Source organism: Pseudochaenichthys georgianus, chromosome 6 (genome assembly GCF_902827115.2).
Source record: "Pseudochaenichthys georgianus chromosome 6, fPseGeo1.2, whole genome shotgun sequence".
Lineage (NCBI taxonomy): Eukaryota > Metazoa > Chordata > Actinopteri > Perciformes > Channichthyidae > Pseudochaenichthys > Pseudochaenichthys georgianus.
In genome coordinates this window covers 3,950,132-3,968,441 of record NC_047508.1, presented here as the reverse complement: position 1 = coordinate 3,968,441, position 18,310 = coordinate 3,950,132, and the positions used below count along the sequence as shown (strand labels likewise).

At 45.2% G+C, this 18,310-nt stretch overlaps 1 protein-coding gene across 1 annotated transcript in view; it reads left to right on the top strand.

The window, feature by feature from the left end:
• Positions 1 to 18,310, top strand: part of znrf1 (zinc and ring finger 1) — a 144,932-nt gene that overhangs the window by 13,398 nt on the left and 113,224 nt on the right. The window lies entirely within an intron of this gene.

The following is an 18,310-nucleotide window of genomic DNA, read 5'->3' as shown; positions in this document are numbered from 1 at the left end:
AAATACCATCTACAAGCTGATGCTGCTGACAGCCCCGCTCCTGCCGCCCGCTTGTGGCAGACCACACTTCCACGCTCACCGGCAGGCACCGACTGGCCATCGGGAGGACCGGGAGGGGGTGTGTGTGTGTGTGTGGCCCGAGCGAGCGAGAGAGAGACCTTACGTGCATTACCGTACCGCAGTGTGAACGCGGCTATTGTTGTTGTTAGCATCTGAGGAGCATCAGAGGAGCGCTCTATCCACACAACTGCGCCGAGCACTTGACTTGATGCAGGAAGCAGACAGCGGGACATTGTACGAGAAGTCAGCACACTCATGATTGCAGCAACATGATTGCAGCGTCCAGGCAGCTCCCGTTCGAGCATATGCCTTGAGTTGCACATAACTCCAACGATCACACACACACACACACACACACACACACACACACACACACACACACACACACACACACACACACACACACACACACACACACACACACACACACACACACACACACACACACACACACACACACACACACACACACACACACACACACACACACACACACACACACACACCCCCACCCCATTTGTATTGTATGAGAGAGGTTCCAGGTTGTTGTGTTTAATATTCATGAGAATATTTGTCATTGTTCAAATGATAATAAACATTAGCATAAAGCATATTTGTCCACTCATATGTTGATAAGAGTATTAAAAACTTGAAAAATATTCCTCTAAGGTACATTTAGAACAGATCAAAAATGTGCGATTAATTTGCGATTAATCCATTAAACTATGGACAATCATGCGATTAATCGCGATTAAATATTTTAATCGACTGACAGCCCTACTGTAAACGTTTTATGAAGTTATAGGCCAGTTCCCTTCTCTTTTATCTATTTTATTTGGTTCTGAAAACATCAACACATTTACAAAGACATAACACGTGTGCATTTCTGTAGAGAGACCAAATTGGGCGAAGAGATTGACGATGAGACCTGAGAGAGCATAAAAGTGTGCATACATGTTAATTCACCTCCGGCCACACACTGAACATATTCAAAACAGAGCATCGGCTCTACTACTGCAAACTGAAGCGTCCCCCCTCCTCTTTAACAGATGTAACGGGACAGACAGGACACTGTCACATTCCCATAACACATGTTGTACATGCACACTCTGTTTCCACCTCACCTAGAGAACCAGAACATTAGTCATAGATCAGGTGTCCCGTTGCAGAGGTAGGGATGGTTCTTACTAACGTCCAGTGGTCTACACTACAGTAGGTGCATTAGATGAAGCTGTTGACGATTCCTCCGCTTTCTTTGTTTTTTTACTGCCATGGGATTAACGGTAATCATCCGCGATGGAATTACAGGAGAAACTTGGGATCACACTTAAAGGGGCCCTCCTATACTCATGTGCAGGTTCATAACAGTATTTAGTGCAGGGGTCTCCAACACGTCGATCACGAGCTACCGGTAGCTCGCAAGCCCACAATAAGTAGCTCGCCAAACAAATCCAAAATGTAAAAGATATACACCAAACAAAAGGAAATGTAATTAAAAGAATCTACCCTATGCATAAACGAAACCTAAATCATAGCGAACTCTATCTACTTACTACAACTCTATATCTATCTAACACCCCCCCACCCCCCACAATGAATATCGACCAATCACATTCTTGCTTGATTTGCGGGACCAGCGTTGCAGTCGGGAAGAAAAGCAATGCGGCACCTCACCACTTCATAAGGAGTTTGACCGTGATTTCGCTTGTGGCAGAATCCACACAACACATCAGCCCCATGGCACAGCCTAGTCGTGCAGCCTACACAGCACACGAGGGGCAGAGCTTTACTCTGTGTGTTGCAACTTGCATATATATATGTATTGCACTTGACGCACACACACGCATGGCGTAATTTCCACTGGGGACAGGCGGGACATGTCCCCCCCCACTTTTCGAAATCCCGTTTGTGTCCCCCCACTTTACAAATGTGTTTATTATTATTTTTTAACACAAGCCGTCATCGCCACGGAGGAGCACACAGCCTCTGTGAGCGAGAGAGAGAGAGAGAGAGAGAGAGAGAGAGAGAGAGAGAGAGAGAGAGAGAGAGAGAGAGAGAGAGAGAGAGAGAGAGAGAGCACACCTTTATCTATTTAATATAGTTGTAAATAAAGTAAGAAATCATTCCAATGTGTACTATAGGACAGTAAAACAAAATACAGTTTCAAAGGGGAGTGATTAGTAAAATATGCATAAATAAAAAGAAAGAATACTAACTATAGGTAATATAAGATAAGAATACACAAGTTTAAATTATTTGTTATTGGTTGTGATCATATTCTAAAGATGTTTGGATTATTGAAAAGTATACAACTCCCTTTCATCTGAGTGTTGAGAGCTGTATCCATACATTCATGTTGTGCTCAAAGTGCACCAGATTGATGCATTTCACTTCAACATTTAGACTAGAGGAGGTGAGGTCCCCCCCTAGAGGAGGTGAGGTCCCCCCCTAGAGGATGTGAGGTCCCCCCCTAGAGGATGTGAGGCCCCCCCCCCCAAATAAAGCAGGTTAAAATAATTAAATTGAATACATTTTCTTTTAGTAAACACTGCAAACGGGTCCCACAGACCCAAACAGCACACAGAGGTTAAAGGTCAGCATATAATAATGTTAAAATGTGCTAAATATATACACTGCAAAAAAAGAAAAGAAAAAAAAAGAGGAGCTCACAACTTGTTTTATTTGTTGAAAGTAGCTCTCATCCGAAAAAGGTTGGAGACCCCTGATTTAGTGCCTCGACATGTCTCCATGCTTTAATGTTCATAACGCTCTTTCTTGTTCTCATACTGCCTGTGCTGCAGCACCTCTTTTCACCCTCTGTCTGAAACCAGAGCTCAGTCTTCTCTGATTGGTTAGCTGACCGACTCGGTTGTGATTGGTCAACCGCTAAGAGATGTCCCGCCTCTTGGCCTATCACGTACAATGTGTTGGAGTGCTAGCCAATAGAAGCGTGGATGTTATAGTGATGTCACTATGTTACTGAAGTAAACAAAGGAGTCCAATGGAGGCGTTTCATAAAATAAAGAAATATTTGTTTATTTAATTTTTTTTATTTTTTTATTTTTTTGACATTAACACGTTAAAGTTGACAGCTTTAATAAAGTATATATATAAAGTATATCTGCTGTATGTCCTACTCGATGAGCGTAAGGACAAACATCCCAGTTCCCTCTGCTACAGACAGAATGATTAAAGGTCTTTGGACTGAAATAACTCTCTGCTGCTCCTCCTCTGCCGGCATCATCAGGTTCAGGACTTGGAGGAACAAAGGGAACCATCCTATCAGATACAGATTATTGACATGTGTACATTCTCTAAGACTTACATGGGGTCGGGGCGGAAATCATTACAGGGCTTCCTTAAGCACAGACATAAATCAGCGCAGATCCTCCCACACACGCACACACACACGCACGCACACACACACGCACGCGCGCGCACACACACACACACACACACACACGCACGCGCGCGCACACACACACACACACACACACACACACACACACACACACACACACACACACACACACACACACACACACACACACACACACACACACACACATACCATGTATACATCACTTCAGGGGACATTACATTGACTTTCATGCATTTCCTGAAGACTTATCCTAACCTTAACCATAACCAACACATGCCTAACCCTTACCCTTACCCTTACCCTAACCCTAATCCTAAACCTAACCAAGTCTTCACCCTAAAATTAATGATTCCCCTTATGGGGACCTCCAATTTGTCCCCATAAGGGAGGCGAGTCCCCACACGTGACTATGTAAACAGATGTAGGTCCCCACAAGTATAGTAATGCTAGTCTACACACACACACACACACACACACACACACACACACACACACACACACACACACACACACACACACACACACACACACACACACACACACACACACACACACACACACACACACTCCTCATCTCTCTCCTCTTTCCTCCCTTAACTCAGTGCACATGCAGACGAGGCAAATGAGGACACACACACACACACACACACACACACACACACACACACACACACACACACACACACACACACACACACACACACACACACACACACACACACACACACACACACACACACACACACACACACACACACACACACACACACACACACACACACACACACACTCACACACACACACACACACACACACACACACACACACACACACACACACACACACACACACACACACACACACACACACACATCCTGCATACACACAAGGGCAGAAAGAGAGAATGGGGAATGAAGGAGAGACAGTGAGATGGGTTGTTGTTGCTGTGACAACCACAGCCGCCCATCACTGCTGTTTTTCTAGACAGATATGCACAAGCCCTCACACAAAAACACACCAAACACACACTCCCCTCACCTTTGCAAATGTCGCCTCAACCTCATTATTCCCTCCTCGGCTGACTTATGTCGCACACACACATGTTATTTACACACGCACTTGCAGAAGAAGAAGCAGGGAATGAGGTCAGGAAGAAAAGAGAGGGAGGGAGAGAAAGAGGCAGACAGTCTGGAGAAGAGGAGAAGATTTCTGTTTCCACTCTTTGGACCTTATTCAAAAGGTATAAAGTGATCAAAGGTTGCATTTATCTTGAGGCTGCATGTCGAGACATATGTACTGTAATTGCGACGGGCTGACCAATAACGTGCAGCGAAGGTCGCCGTGGTAGCTGTTGCTATGGACAGCGCCTGAATGTCGTCACTGCAAAACCTCTGACTTGGGCAGCTGCATTCAAACTGGCCAAATAGCTTTTGAACTGACAGATCTATATGTGGTCATATTCAGAGAAAGACCCAACAAGGAAGGAGCCCACACTTGCTGCATAAGATCATTCACCTTCAACCTTTTATAAGGAGGCTCTAAAACACTGGAACGAGTCAACTTCATATCAAGACTCACTGTAACTTTTAAACTTAATAAGGTTTTCTTAAACTGCTCTTTTGAGTTGAAACGGCAAATGGCCACAGGCCGGGTTTGAACCCAGGTCCCCCCCCAGGCCATGGGCCGCCATCTTTACCAATTGAGCTGTAAAGCAGCCCCTTATGGGTTCTTTTATTGCCATCAATCAATCAATGCAAATGTGCCTTTATGGCAAACTCTGGCTCATAGACATGATGGACTCAAGTGCTCATGCTCAATAATGTGCATTGTCCATTTTTAAATAATAAGAAATACAAAGTTCTTTGCACAATTTGGCTGAAAGTTTCTTAGTAAATCATTTTCGAATGTTGTTAGCAAAGTAGTTTCACAAAGTAGATATGAACCTGGACATGGAGGCCCAATTCACCCTCTCCCTCCCTTCTCTCTAGACCAGGGGTCTCCAACACGTCGATCGATGAAAAGCTGCCCGCGAGCTACCGGTAGCTCGCGGGCAGCTTTTCAGTAGCTCGCCGCTCGATCATCGATTATAGCGTAGTAACGGTGCTTCCTGATTTTTTGGCCGCGGCCGGACAATAAAGTGTTTTTATTTTACAATTGTTTCTGTCACACAAATATACAATTGGTCGGTGACGCAGAGATCAAGGAGCAGATGTGACAGCGGCACAGCGACACCACACACAGAGCAGTCTGCTTTCTCCAGCAGCACCAGTCAGAACCAACAGCAGAATGACCCGCTCTGAAGCCGCGTCGCTGCGGCTCAGAGACACAGGGAGCAGGGTTTCCGCTAGGATTTTTTCTCGCCGGTCAAATGTCCGGGCAGAATTTATTTTACCGGACTAATTTGAAACTTACCGGTCATATTTCAATAATAATAATAGTTGTGTAGCAGAGTTTCCGTTAGCAGGTAATCACCGGACTATGAGCAGATATGCTTCAGTTTAAAACTCAGTTCACGGGCTCATTTTTATATTGCTTCAGTTTATAATCGTAACAGATCGAAACATTCAGATTCATTTTTCAATAAATGATTCCACAAACAAACAACATAATTATTACATTCAAACAAACTACTTGTAGTAGATAACGTACATTATTCAGAAGTTTACAATAACTTTGAATAATAACACGGGAGAAACGGATCCTCTCCCTCCCTCTCTCTCTCCTGACAACACGTCAGTTTCTCATGCAGCTCGCTAAACAGAGGGCGGGGCTTCAGGTGATCCTGCAGAGCTGCGTGTCTCGGTCAGACTCAGCAGCTGATCTGATCTCTCTCTCGCTCCGGCTACACTTCACTCGCGTTTATGTCCATATCGATCAGATCCAGCTCTCCTGATCGGCCTTCATAGAGAGCACCGATCAAACTATTAAGAGTGAATATCGGCCGATAATGACCGGCGGCCGATCGATCGGAGCCTCCCTAATTATTACCAGACATTTTGACCGTCAGGTTTTGAATTTACCGGTTTTTTATACATTTTACCAGCTAAAAACCGGTAATTACCGGCTAACGGAAACCCTGACAGGGAGGGATTTGTGTTTTTGAAAAACACTCGTTATCGTCATGTCAGGTTTTTGGTGGATTCAATCAAGTCTTGGATTGCAGAGTATGAATGTCCTCTTGCTATTTTCAGTTGATAAATACACGTGTAAAGTTTGTGAAGGCAGGAGGAAAGCTTCCGCGATCACCGTCTCCTCTCCGTTCCTCCAAGCCCCGCCCCCCCCTGAAAAATAACTAACTACTATAAGAGTGACAGGCTGATAGTGACCTGATAGAACCTTTATTATTCACTTAATCACTGAGATATAATAAAGCTAACTTAATCTCATACATTCATGGGATTCATGTAACAGTAAGACAGAGAATGTAAGTGTGCACCCACATGCACTATTTTAGTTTTTATAATGCTGTTGTAAATACTCCTGTTGTCTGCTGTGTTCAGACTCAAGTCATGTTTGTGTTGCCTCATTCAGGACATTCAGTGTCCTTTTTTTAACAGAAGACCGTTGCTAGAAGCTGCAGCTAGACTGCAGAAGCATTAGCTTTTTGTTTTTGAGGATGGAAAAATGTCACACACAGATATAGGGAGGCTAGACCTACAATTGATTAATTATGGTTTATAATTTCATGTCAACACGAAGAAGAAGAAAAGATGGCTGCACTGTTCAGTGTCGATCCTGTGGAGATGGAGATGGAGATTATAAATCTCCAAAATCATGTTCAGCTCAAGTCTCAGCAAAACTCACAACATTTCTGGAGCCTTGTACGCCCAGAAAACTATAAGAACATCACCAAGCAGCACTGAACCTGTCTGCTTTATGTGGTTCTGTATACTTCCCTTTGTGAAGCAGCTTTTTCTGGCATGAATGAAATCTAAATACAGAACAAGACCGACTGATGGACATGTAAATGACTCTATTAGTGAACCTAAGTGGGTCCAGCATACACCTGTATGGTGACTCCATGCAGCGCCATTCATCTCACTAACTGTAACAAAGAGTGAATGCACTTATTTCACACGTGCCATAAGATGCTTGCAAGGTGGTGATTAAGGCGGTGTATTTACTATGTGGGCCATAAGAAGAAGTGTGCTCTTGGACATGTATGTGAATCTTCAGTGAAGTACTTACTATGTTGTCCATATTAATACGTGAGAAATTGTCGTTTTCTTGGACCTTGATGTGAAGTTAAGATTTTAGATAAGCTTTAGGTATTGATTTCACACAACAGTAGCTTAATTCAACTGATGAGTGCTATGTGAATACATGTAAGCGATGTGATGCAAGTAGCTCTTGGCCACTTTCATTTTTTCAAAGTAGCTCTCAGATGGAGAAAGGCTGGAGACCCCTGCTCTAGACACTTCCACTCCATTTGCATGTTTGCATGGAGGTCCCGCCACATGTCGTGAAACCCTCCAACAGGAAGTCTGCATTGGTCCTGACTCCTGACTAACCAGCGGTCTACCTGACCATGTGCAATGCTGTGTGCAAGCAGTTCTGAGCAAACTTTCACTCGTAAACTGCGGGAAATAAAATTGACATTTATTATTGTCTTACCAGCCTCAACTTGATATTGTTCTTTTAACTGTTTCACTCAGGATAACCGTCATCTATACGGTGTCTAGTCGAGATGACGGTTTGATTGATTGTACAGTTTTGTATATTTACCAAGACGGATTTGGAAGCCCCTCTGTAGTTTTGTACCTGCTGGGCCCAGAGTAAAATGCTTGGGTGAGCATACACTAGAGGGGAACAGGCAACACCAGTGGGATTTTGGTGATGGTGTGACTGTCCTGGACAAAATCACTTCAATTAATTGTATGATGTCAACAGATTTCAAATAACTGTATTATATAACTGTAAAGCAATAATATTAATTTTAAGTATAAAATATTAGGTTCAACTTAATAATATTGCTTTCAACTAACCTAATACAGTTATATGAGATATGTTGACACAATACATTTCATTAAAGTCAACGTTTCAGTTTTTCAGTGCAGGTTACATTACTTTTATGTTGTGATACTCAGATTAGGTTATTTTATTACAGTTTTTGAGATGTAACTAGGTATTGTAACGGATTACATGTTTAAAGTAACCCTCCCCACCCTGGGTGTGTGTGTGTGTGTGTGTGTGTGTGTGTGTGTGTGTGTGTGTTGTTCAGGCTGTGCGATTTACTGATCCCTGTCAGCCCACTGCTCTCTGGAGAGACGGCCTCTGAGGGGTAGATGGTGCATTCAAGGACTCTCTTCCGAGCAAACATCCTAATGTAACCCCATGTGAGGCCGGAGCAAACAGAGCCAGAGCTCCGGTCTGACGGTCTGTTCTCTCTGTAATTATACATCTCTCCTCCCTCTGCCTCACCTCCATGTAAGATCACTGAAGGAGCAGTTTTTCAGTCCTTTGGTGTACATGAGAACAACGCATTCCCTCTATGAAAGACTACGCCCCCTTTTTGGGGGGAAACACTCGCTGTCATTTGAAATAAATACAGATTCTGAAGTTTAACAAACTTCTCTCTGCAGCGCAGCAGTACAAAAACCGTGGCATCAAACCAAAAGAACAACAAATATATAGCTATTTTTAGAAACACAGCCTCCATCAGCTGATGGTCAACAGGGAGTGGTATTTCAACCTCACATGTAGAGACATTAACGGTAACTAACAACCTTCACTTTCCATAACCAATATTCTATATTTTATACACATTATTAAACAATTAAATAATCAAATAATACATTCATAATTTTGGCTCCTATAGTCTCACCGCATTTTGTGTTTTAGTCACGTAGTTTAATCTATTGATTTGTGTCCCCACGCAAATACACAGTGTACCCACTACTGTTACAATGAAGGCTCAATAATCAGCTCGAGGCATATAGGTGTAAGCAGGGGTAAAGTGCTATTGTTATAAGTGGGGAGTGGACCTCACATAGGGGGCATGCTCCCCCGGGAAGATTTGTTTTTTAAATATTGAAGTTAAAAGCATCAATCTGGTGCACTTTGAGAGCAAAATTAAGAGATCTATTAGGGCTGCACGATATTGCGGTTTTTTGTTCCCCTGCGATATATATTGCGTTTTTTTTAACCTGTTAAGCCCCAAGGTCCCGGCGGGTACTTTACTTTTTTTTCACGACACTGTGTCTCAGGGGATCTTAATATTTAAGAACCTATTAATGTGTTATACCAGATTAACGGGAATAATCTCAGCTAATTGACGATACAAACCATTTTTACCAAAACAAAGCACAAGTCTCATAAGAAGCATCTAAATGACCCCTGAGCGAAAAATGCTAACGGACTTTGGCACAGAACTCAAGATAAAAGTACCCTTATTACTTATCGTAGCTGCACATACAAGATATCCGATTAAAGCTGAGGTTCCACAGATTATATAGGTATATAGTATCATCACTGAGTGATCCGGACTCGCGACAGGGGAAGCAAACACAGACATCACAACACGTATCTTTACGGAGCTTCTAGGGAGATTGTCTCACCGTAGCTGTCAATCTGATCAAAAGACGTGTTCAATGGCATTAAAACCAGAAAAAACGCAGCTGAATCGGTTAATCCATAGGTTTTTAACGTCTCTGTATAAAAAAATTATTTAATTTATAATCCATAATTCCATTTTTATGTAAAAATCGCAGAGCAAAGATTAGCTGCTAATGGTAGCCACCAGAGTGGCTGCTGCTTACGGTCTTGGCTATGCGGCAGTGAGAGTGACGCGTAGCCAAAACCGGAAGCTGCATACACTCTGGTGGCTACCATTAGCAGCTAACTGTTGTGCTCCGATTTTTACATAAAAATTGAATTATGGATTATAAACAATTGCTTCAAAGCCACAGATACATCATTAACCTATTGATTAACCGGTTCAGCCGCGTTTTTTCTCGTTTTAATGCCATTGAACACGTCTTTTGATCAGATTGACAGCTACGGTGAGACGATCTCCCGTAAAAGCTCCGTAAAAGGTACGTGTTGTGATGTCTGTGTTGCTTCCCCTGTCGCGAGATTGGATCGCTTAGATACTATACTTAAATAATCTGTGGAGTTTCAACTTTAATCAGATATATTGTATGTGCAGTTTCGATAAGTAATAAGGGTATCTTTATTTTGAATTCTGTGCTAAAGTGCGTAAGCATTTTTTTTTTTAAATTAATAAAACTGCACGTCCCTGCGGTGTGAATATCGCGCATGCGCATATCGCGGTTATCGCCATGACACGGTATATCGTTCAGCCCTAAGATCTATGGATACATCTCTCAACACCCATATGAAACAGAACTGTTAACAGATTTACTTTTTCTTTATGGATATTTTACAAATCACCCTTTTAAACTGTATTCTTGTTTTACTGTTTTTCATTCATTCTCTTTTTTGTAACTATAATGATCATATAAACGTGTGCCTCGGAAATAATTGTTTACATTAATGGTGACCAAACCGTTTGAGACCCACTGAGATAACTTAGACTAAGGTTAACTATCTAAACACTCAGAGAGTCCTTTAGTTCACTGAGCCTCTCAGTCTGACAGGAGAGGACTCTCCTCCACCTTGTTGTCGAAAAAGCTCCTTATATCTGTTAGTGTAGCTCGCTAGCAACAGAAGCTAACAACAACGATCTCCGGTAACGGTGCGCTCTCTCTCTCTCTCGCTCGCACACAAAATGGCTCGTTCCACACACACAGAGCCGAGCTTGAATGAAACACAGAGACCCAGACGTACTTGTACTGTATCATATTATTTTCAAATCAATAATTTTCCAAATTATGATTTTTTATTTCTAACAATTTCTCCTCCTGGTCTCTCTCTCTCTCGGTCTGTCATGCCCCCAACTTTGAGAATCACTGGTGTACAGTTTTCCGTCTCACATATCTTAAACATAGTATTCCTATCAGTAGTATCTGTCGTGCCTGCACCACGTCTTTTTGTCAGGGCGAGAGTCGGGTCTTGGGAGACCGGAAGTGTTGACGTTTATCAACTTTTGTCTTACTCAACATCAAGCCACAATTATTGTTTCTACTTCTTTGTTTTTTACCGATTATGTCGGTCTTTATGCTGTCAGTGAGGAAGAGGGTTGGGGCTCAGAATACTGGAATCTGTATTTTTCGTATCGTTTTTTCCTTCTAATTTGATTTTCCTTTTTCTAACGACACACTGCTTTACTCAACAATAAGTCACAATTACTCTTGTTAGAGCTCTGGAACCCGGAAACTGTATTTCTTTACACGTTCCTTCTCATATATGAATAACGTGAATATTAATATTATGTTAATTGATATTATTTTGTTTGTTAACTATCCCGCTGGGTCATGTGTCTTGCTGAGGTTTTTTTCCATTACATCTCTGCGGGACAATCAGAACAATTTCTCTGTTTCTGCGAGCACTCCACACCCCCAGCATCAATCCTCCCCTCCGTCTCTCTCCGTCCCTCTCCGTCCCTCTCCGTCTATTTTTCTCTTTCTCTTGTTCTGTCCTGTTCCCATGGAAACTGCTGGTCTTTCCGGCAAGGTAAGGACTTGGAGAGAGTTGCATTTGCTAATAAAGCCAACCGTTTATGGTCATGGCAGTAGTAGGCTGCTGATGATCAGACCCTGGGAGGCTCTGAGGTGGAGGTGTGTGTGTGTGTGTGTGTGTGTGTTTCATGAGGGAGAACACACACACACACACACACACACACACACACACACACACACACACACACACACACACACACACACACACACACACACACACACACACACACACACACACACACACATCTCGTCCTCTTTTATCTACAGTGTTTCTGCACTTTATTTGTAGAGCTCTGAATGCAACTCCTGCTGCTTCATAAATCAAGGTGGCAAAAACAAAATGGAGGTGACAGCCAAACTTGTTACAGTAAAAGGTTGAGCAAAGATGTCATACACTCAAAGAAAGAAAAAGTCACGTTGACTTCATTTAGTTAGACGACTCTCTTAAATCTGTTTAAGCGATCCTGAAGGATTTTGATATCAATAAATGAGGTGTGACCCTACTTAAGTGTGAGTGTGGGAGGGTGCACTCTTACCTTTGAAGCAGGAGAGGAGAGCACAGATGTCTTTTAAGTTGTCCCAATCCAAAAGGTGGGATCAGTTTATTTGAAGAAAAATTGGTTCAAACTCATACAGGGTTTTTACCTTCTCTCGTTACAACATTATAATCATACTAAACCTATCGTGCTGTGATCCTGTTATAAAATGAAACTTTAATTCACAGCTTTACATTTATTACCATAAATTGTAACTTCAACAATTCAGTTGTGATTTTTATAGTATTTTAGAGGTCTTACCTCATAAAAGACCGGTGTTAATAAAAAGCACATTCAAACTTTCATTCACCAAAACAGTTCATTTTCTCATTTCGACATTCGTATACTTCAACTAGTCCCGCATGAATTTGGAGGGCCTTTCCTCCCAGGTGGCGGGGTACTAACTTTCAACAAACATCAATTAATTCCACAATTCATATTTGTATACTTCAACTATAGTCCCGCATAGAATTCGGAGGGCCTTTCCTTACAAGTCGCAGGGTACTAACATTCAACAAACATCACAAACACACTTCAATTCATTCCACTCATTCAACCCAGTAATTCAAGAGATATTTACCAAGTCTGAGAGAACCTTACCGAGAGCTAAAACCCAGCTCTGCAGGGACAGAGCTTTTACCGGGAGAGAGTATACGAGGGGAACCCCCCCCCCCCCTCTCTCTCTCAGCTTGCTCCCTCTCCACCAGTGTCTTTATGCTAAAAAAACAGGATATAAAAACCTAAAGACACCTCCTCCATACCCATATTTGTGGAAACTGGCCACAAACATGGCCTCTGATGTACAGGACTGGACATGACCAGACATATTCTATGGCTATGTCATAAGACACATCTTCCCAGGCTTATGTAACAAAAGTTCATGACCTCGAGTGTGCAGGACTTGCAAAATATTATTCTCGGCTATGACATAACCACCTTTTTGGGGCCTCTGTCTTTTTGTCCTTAAGTCAGGAGCCCCCCTTCCTATGTACTGCTGTGATGGAAGAGGGAAGAAACTGCCTCTCCCTTATCAGTGAAACCCATAAACCATTATAGGCCTTACACATTCAACTTAACAAACCACTTGTGTTTTGTTTATACTGTAAATATAGAAAATCATAAAATATGAAGCATTTTCATTGTGGGTTATATAAGAATATAATTGATTATATTTGATTATAACTAACTTTCGTTTTAATTATTCATTCATTGTATGGAGATCTCAACACCATACATGGCAAACACATATAAGGTGCTCCATGTATAAAACCTAACAGATAAGAAGGTAAGAGGATCAACGTATTACTGCTCATCCATCCAATTGTATGGCAGTCCATCAAACAGTTGAGATATTTTACTGAACACTCTGTGAGCAGCCTAAGGCTCACCTTTGCAATAATCATGCTGTCTGGTCAGCATCTTGATAAGCCAACCTGTGAAGTGGAAGGATCTCAACAAAGGAGAAGTGCTCAATAACACAGGTTTAAACATTTATGACCTGCTCCATCGAAATCAGTCGCATTGACCCGAAGACACATTTTGAATTGTATACACTGTTGGAAAGAGGATATTTCTAGCTTTCTGATGATATCAGGATTGTTTTTGTACTCCGAAATATGTCACATTATATAATGACTGTCACCGAGTCATCATTTTGAGAAAAAGGCCTTTAAAGTTTCCTCTTCTCTGGAATCCATCGATCTGATTGATTATTAGTGGAGCAAATGATCAAAATACTACGGAGGGAAGATATTTTCATTTGGAGGGGAAGCTCGCGAGTGTGTGTGTATATGTGTGTGTGTGTTTGTGTAATTTTGCGTTTGTGTGTATTGTGTTTGTTTCCCGGGGAAAACACTCACGAGAAACACCGGCTGTTGTTATGCCTGCTCTGACGTTAAGTTACTCCGTTCTCCGTTTGTAATTATGCCGTTACAAGCTTCAAAGTTGTATTTATCATCTGAATTTGCCGAAACAAGTTTAATATTCTGAAAGCCAAGACTTTGTTTAATTGAAATGAGATGAAAACAAACTGTAACGGACCCTGCCGTGTTATCTATGATTACTATACTCTTACATTCATAATTTCAGCCGGAGGGAGGGGGGCGGCGCTGCTGGAAGAGCAGATTGCGAGTGAGAGGTGCCTGTCTTCGTCCCTTTACAAGCTTCACAAATGTATTTATTGTGTGATTTTGGAAATAAAAGTTTCATATTCTGAAAGCCAAGACTTTGTTTGTTTAAAATCAAACAAAACACCCGAACCCTGAAAAAATAGTTTTTTTACGTAAATCCACGTTTATTCTGAAATGAGCCGTTGCGACTTCCGACTGATTTCGATAGAGCGGGTCACATTTGTGAACACACTTTGGGAGAAAAAGACCTTTCGTGTACATAGAAAAAGGCTTAGATCTTTGATTTCAGCTCATGAAAAATGGGAGCAAAAACAAAAGTGTTGTGTTGCTTGTAGTTTTTTGTTATATTATGTTATATCTCTCACAGGCTCCGCCCTCTACTGGACTCTATGGGTACTATCTTACCCCGCAAGCATTCTCCCACTGAGACTTCTATAGACGTAGCCGGCCCTGGGCGGGTCTACCTGAATGCGCGCGCATCACACCGTATAAAAGGAGGCCTCGCCTCCTGACTATCATCCTTTTTTCTTCAGCAAGCAGAAGTGTTTTCACGGAGCTTAGAAAGACGAGAAATTAAAGAGTAATGGAGTCAGTTATTGACCACAGGACCTGCCCGAAGTGTCCAAACCTGATTGCGGGAGCGGATCCACACCCCTGCTGTTTTTTGTGTATGGGGCCTAACCACGCTGTGAGCGGTATGGGCCCGACGCCGGCATGCTCAGCCTGCCAGATGCTTCCTCTGCTCACGCGTGAGCATCGTGGGCAGCATTTCCTGTCAGCAGAGGCTCCGCAGGAGGAGGTGGAGGATTCGGATCTCGACGTCGTCGAGATGGGCGAGTTAGGAGAAGAGGAAGTGCCGTTCCGATTCTCCCTTCCGTGGGGCCAGACAACCCCGATTCCGGAGGAGGAGGACGAGGACGCCTCGGTGTCGGGAGGTCCGACTCTCAGGTCTGCACGTTTGGATTTCCCAGCGGTGATGACCCTGGCAGCGGAGCGCGTAGGCCTACCGCTCCCACCACCGCTGCCACCGAGGCCTATAAGCCGCCTGAGACAGGGGTTTTACGGCCCGGTGCATCCAGCGCAACCGACCTTCGTTTCGCCCCAGCTGCCTGATATATGGCGGTGTGTGAAGGCGACATGGCAGCAGCCATTCAAGACGAAGGCCCCAGTAGCCGCTATGGCAGGCATCATCAAGGTGGAGGGCCGCTCGGACACAGCGTGTGCGGGGGTGCCCCCCCTTGATGAGAGCCTGGCGGCCCATCTGCTTCCGCGGGCGGCTGGTTGGGCGGAGGGTAAGCGACCCCTGCCCCCGCTGCCCGGGACCGAGACACTCTGGAATATCTGGACAAGATGTTCAAGCTCGGTACGCAGATGGCGGCTGCAGCAAATAATCTCGGCGTGTTGGGCGTCTCCCTGATCACCCCTCAGGCAGCCGCCCCCGCCCTCCTATCACAAGGTGGGAGCGATTATCCGGACCGCGCTATAGGTCAGATGAATAATCTGATTCATGGCGTGGCCGCTGCAGCAGGGCGGGTGATTTCCTTGGCCACAGTGGCGTCTCGTCACGTGTGGTTGGGACTCACTGCCCTATCTAGAAAAGACCGAGAAGATCTCCTCGGAGCCCCCGTGTCCACGGAAGGGCTCTTTGGGTCAATCTCCTCGGTCACTCAGCGCTTCAGCCGGCTGGAGGAGGAAAGGGTCCAGCTTAGCAGGATGCTACCGCTGGCCCGGCCTCTGGCCCGGCCTCTGGCCCGGCCTCCAGCCACGCTACGCGCTCCTCCACGCGTTTCCATGCAGGCGAGGGAGCGCAGTGCGACAGTGAAGCGGAGGGAGAGGCGCCGGCACGGGGGTCCCGTAGCTGCGGCGCCCTCCACCGCTACGGCCCATCACGTGGTACCGTCATATCAGCAGCCACGGGGAAGGGCTGCCCGACCTCGGCAGCCTCATCAGTAGCAGAGAGCGGCCGGGTGGGGTGCGCCGTCTGCCCGAAGCTGACTGGCGGGGGGAGGTAGCGTCTCGGCGGGGGGAGGAAATCTCTTCGCCCGGGACGCGAGGGTGAATCCCGCCTCCTCCCTATTTGATGCACAGATTCCCTTGAAAACATTTAAAAATAAAGAAAGTTGATCTGTATCCAAGTCTAAGTGTCCTTTGTTTCCACAATGCTACACTTACACATGATGTCTGTACAGATTCCCCACTCGCCGCCCCAGCCATAGCTCCTGTAAGGGAGGAGGCTAGTGGGAGTGCGCAGATGAGAGTGATGAAACGTAAACAAAGCTATCGTAATGTTATACGGGTACAGAGGCATTATGGCCGGCATATTGCTGTTGGGGAACACACTAAGCCTGGGGTTAAGACTCCGATTAATGCAGGTTACCAGAGTTGCATTATGGCAGCGCCCGCACTACTCCTATGAGGACTCCGATTAATGATGTTCACCGTAGGGGTGAAAACGGTGACAGCTTTTATTGTCATGCAGACGCTGGGTCTCATGGCGGCTGCTCACATGATGGTCCCGTTAGGGTTACTACATATGCGCCGCCTGCAGAGGTGGTTCTCCAGCCTGCGCTTGGATCCCAAGAGGCACAAGCGGCGGCTGGTGACCATACCCCCCTCAGTGAGGGGCAACCTCCGGTTTTGGGGGTCCCCGGATCACCTCCAGAGGGGGTATCCACTGGGACGGGTGACCTCCTACATCACAGTGTTCACGGATGCATCCGGAACAGGATGGGGAGGGACCTGCCTGAAGAGGGTTATAGGTGGGCGCTGGGCACTAACAGAGTCTCGACACAGAAACCTCCTAGAGCTACGGGCGGTAGTGTTAGTCCTCCGGCATTTCAGGCCCCTAATTCAAGGGAGGCATGTAATGGTCAGGAGCGACAACAGCACCACAGTGGCTTACATCAACAGGCAGAGCGGAGTCCGCTCCGCCGCCTTGTTGACCACAGTGGAGAGGCTGTGGTTATGGGCTTCAGAGGTGGTGTTATCTCTGAGAGCCCTCCATATCCCGGGACTGGAGAACAGGGGGGCCGACCTCATGTCGAGGGGCGGCCCCCTGCCAGACGAGTGGGCGCTTCACCCGAAGGTGGTGAAGCAGATCTGGGCCCAGTTCGGGAGAGCGGAAGTGGATCTGTTCGCCAGCCGGCGAAACAGCCACTGTGCCCTGTGGTTCTCCGTGGCTCGGAGCGACGCCCCGCCCTTGGGGGTGGACGCGTTTGCACACGAGCCATGGCCAAGGAAGCTGCTCTACGCCTTTCCACCGCTGCGTCTCATTCTCCCCCTCCTGAGGAGAGTGAGGCGAGAACGTCTGTCAGTCATCCTAGTGGCTCCTGACCGCGTTGGGGCGCCGTGGTACTCAGAGATGACACAGATGAAGGTGGGCCAGCCCTGGGCGGTTCCCCAGTTCTGGGGGGCGATGTCTAAAGAGGCAGGTGCAATGGGGGCGTTACCCACTCTCGGCCGTCCTCTCCAGGTTTGGCTCCTGAGAGGGACAGGCTGAGACAGGGTGGATTGTCTGACAGCGTTATTCAGTCTATCCAGGCAGCTAGAGCTGGATCCACCACAGCCTGTTACAGGCCAAAGTGGCTCGGATTCCAGCGATGGTGTGAGGAGCGGAGAATAGAG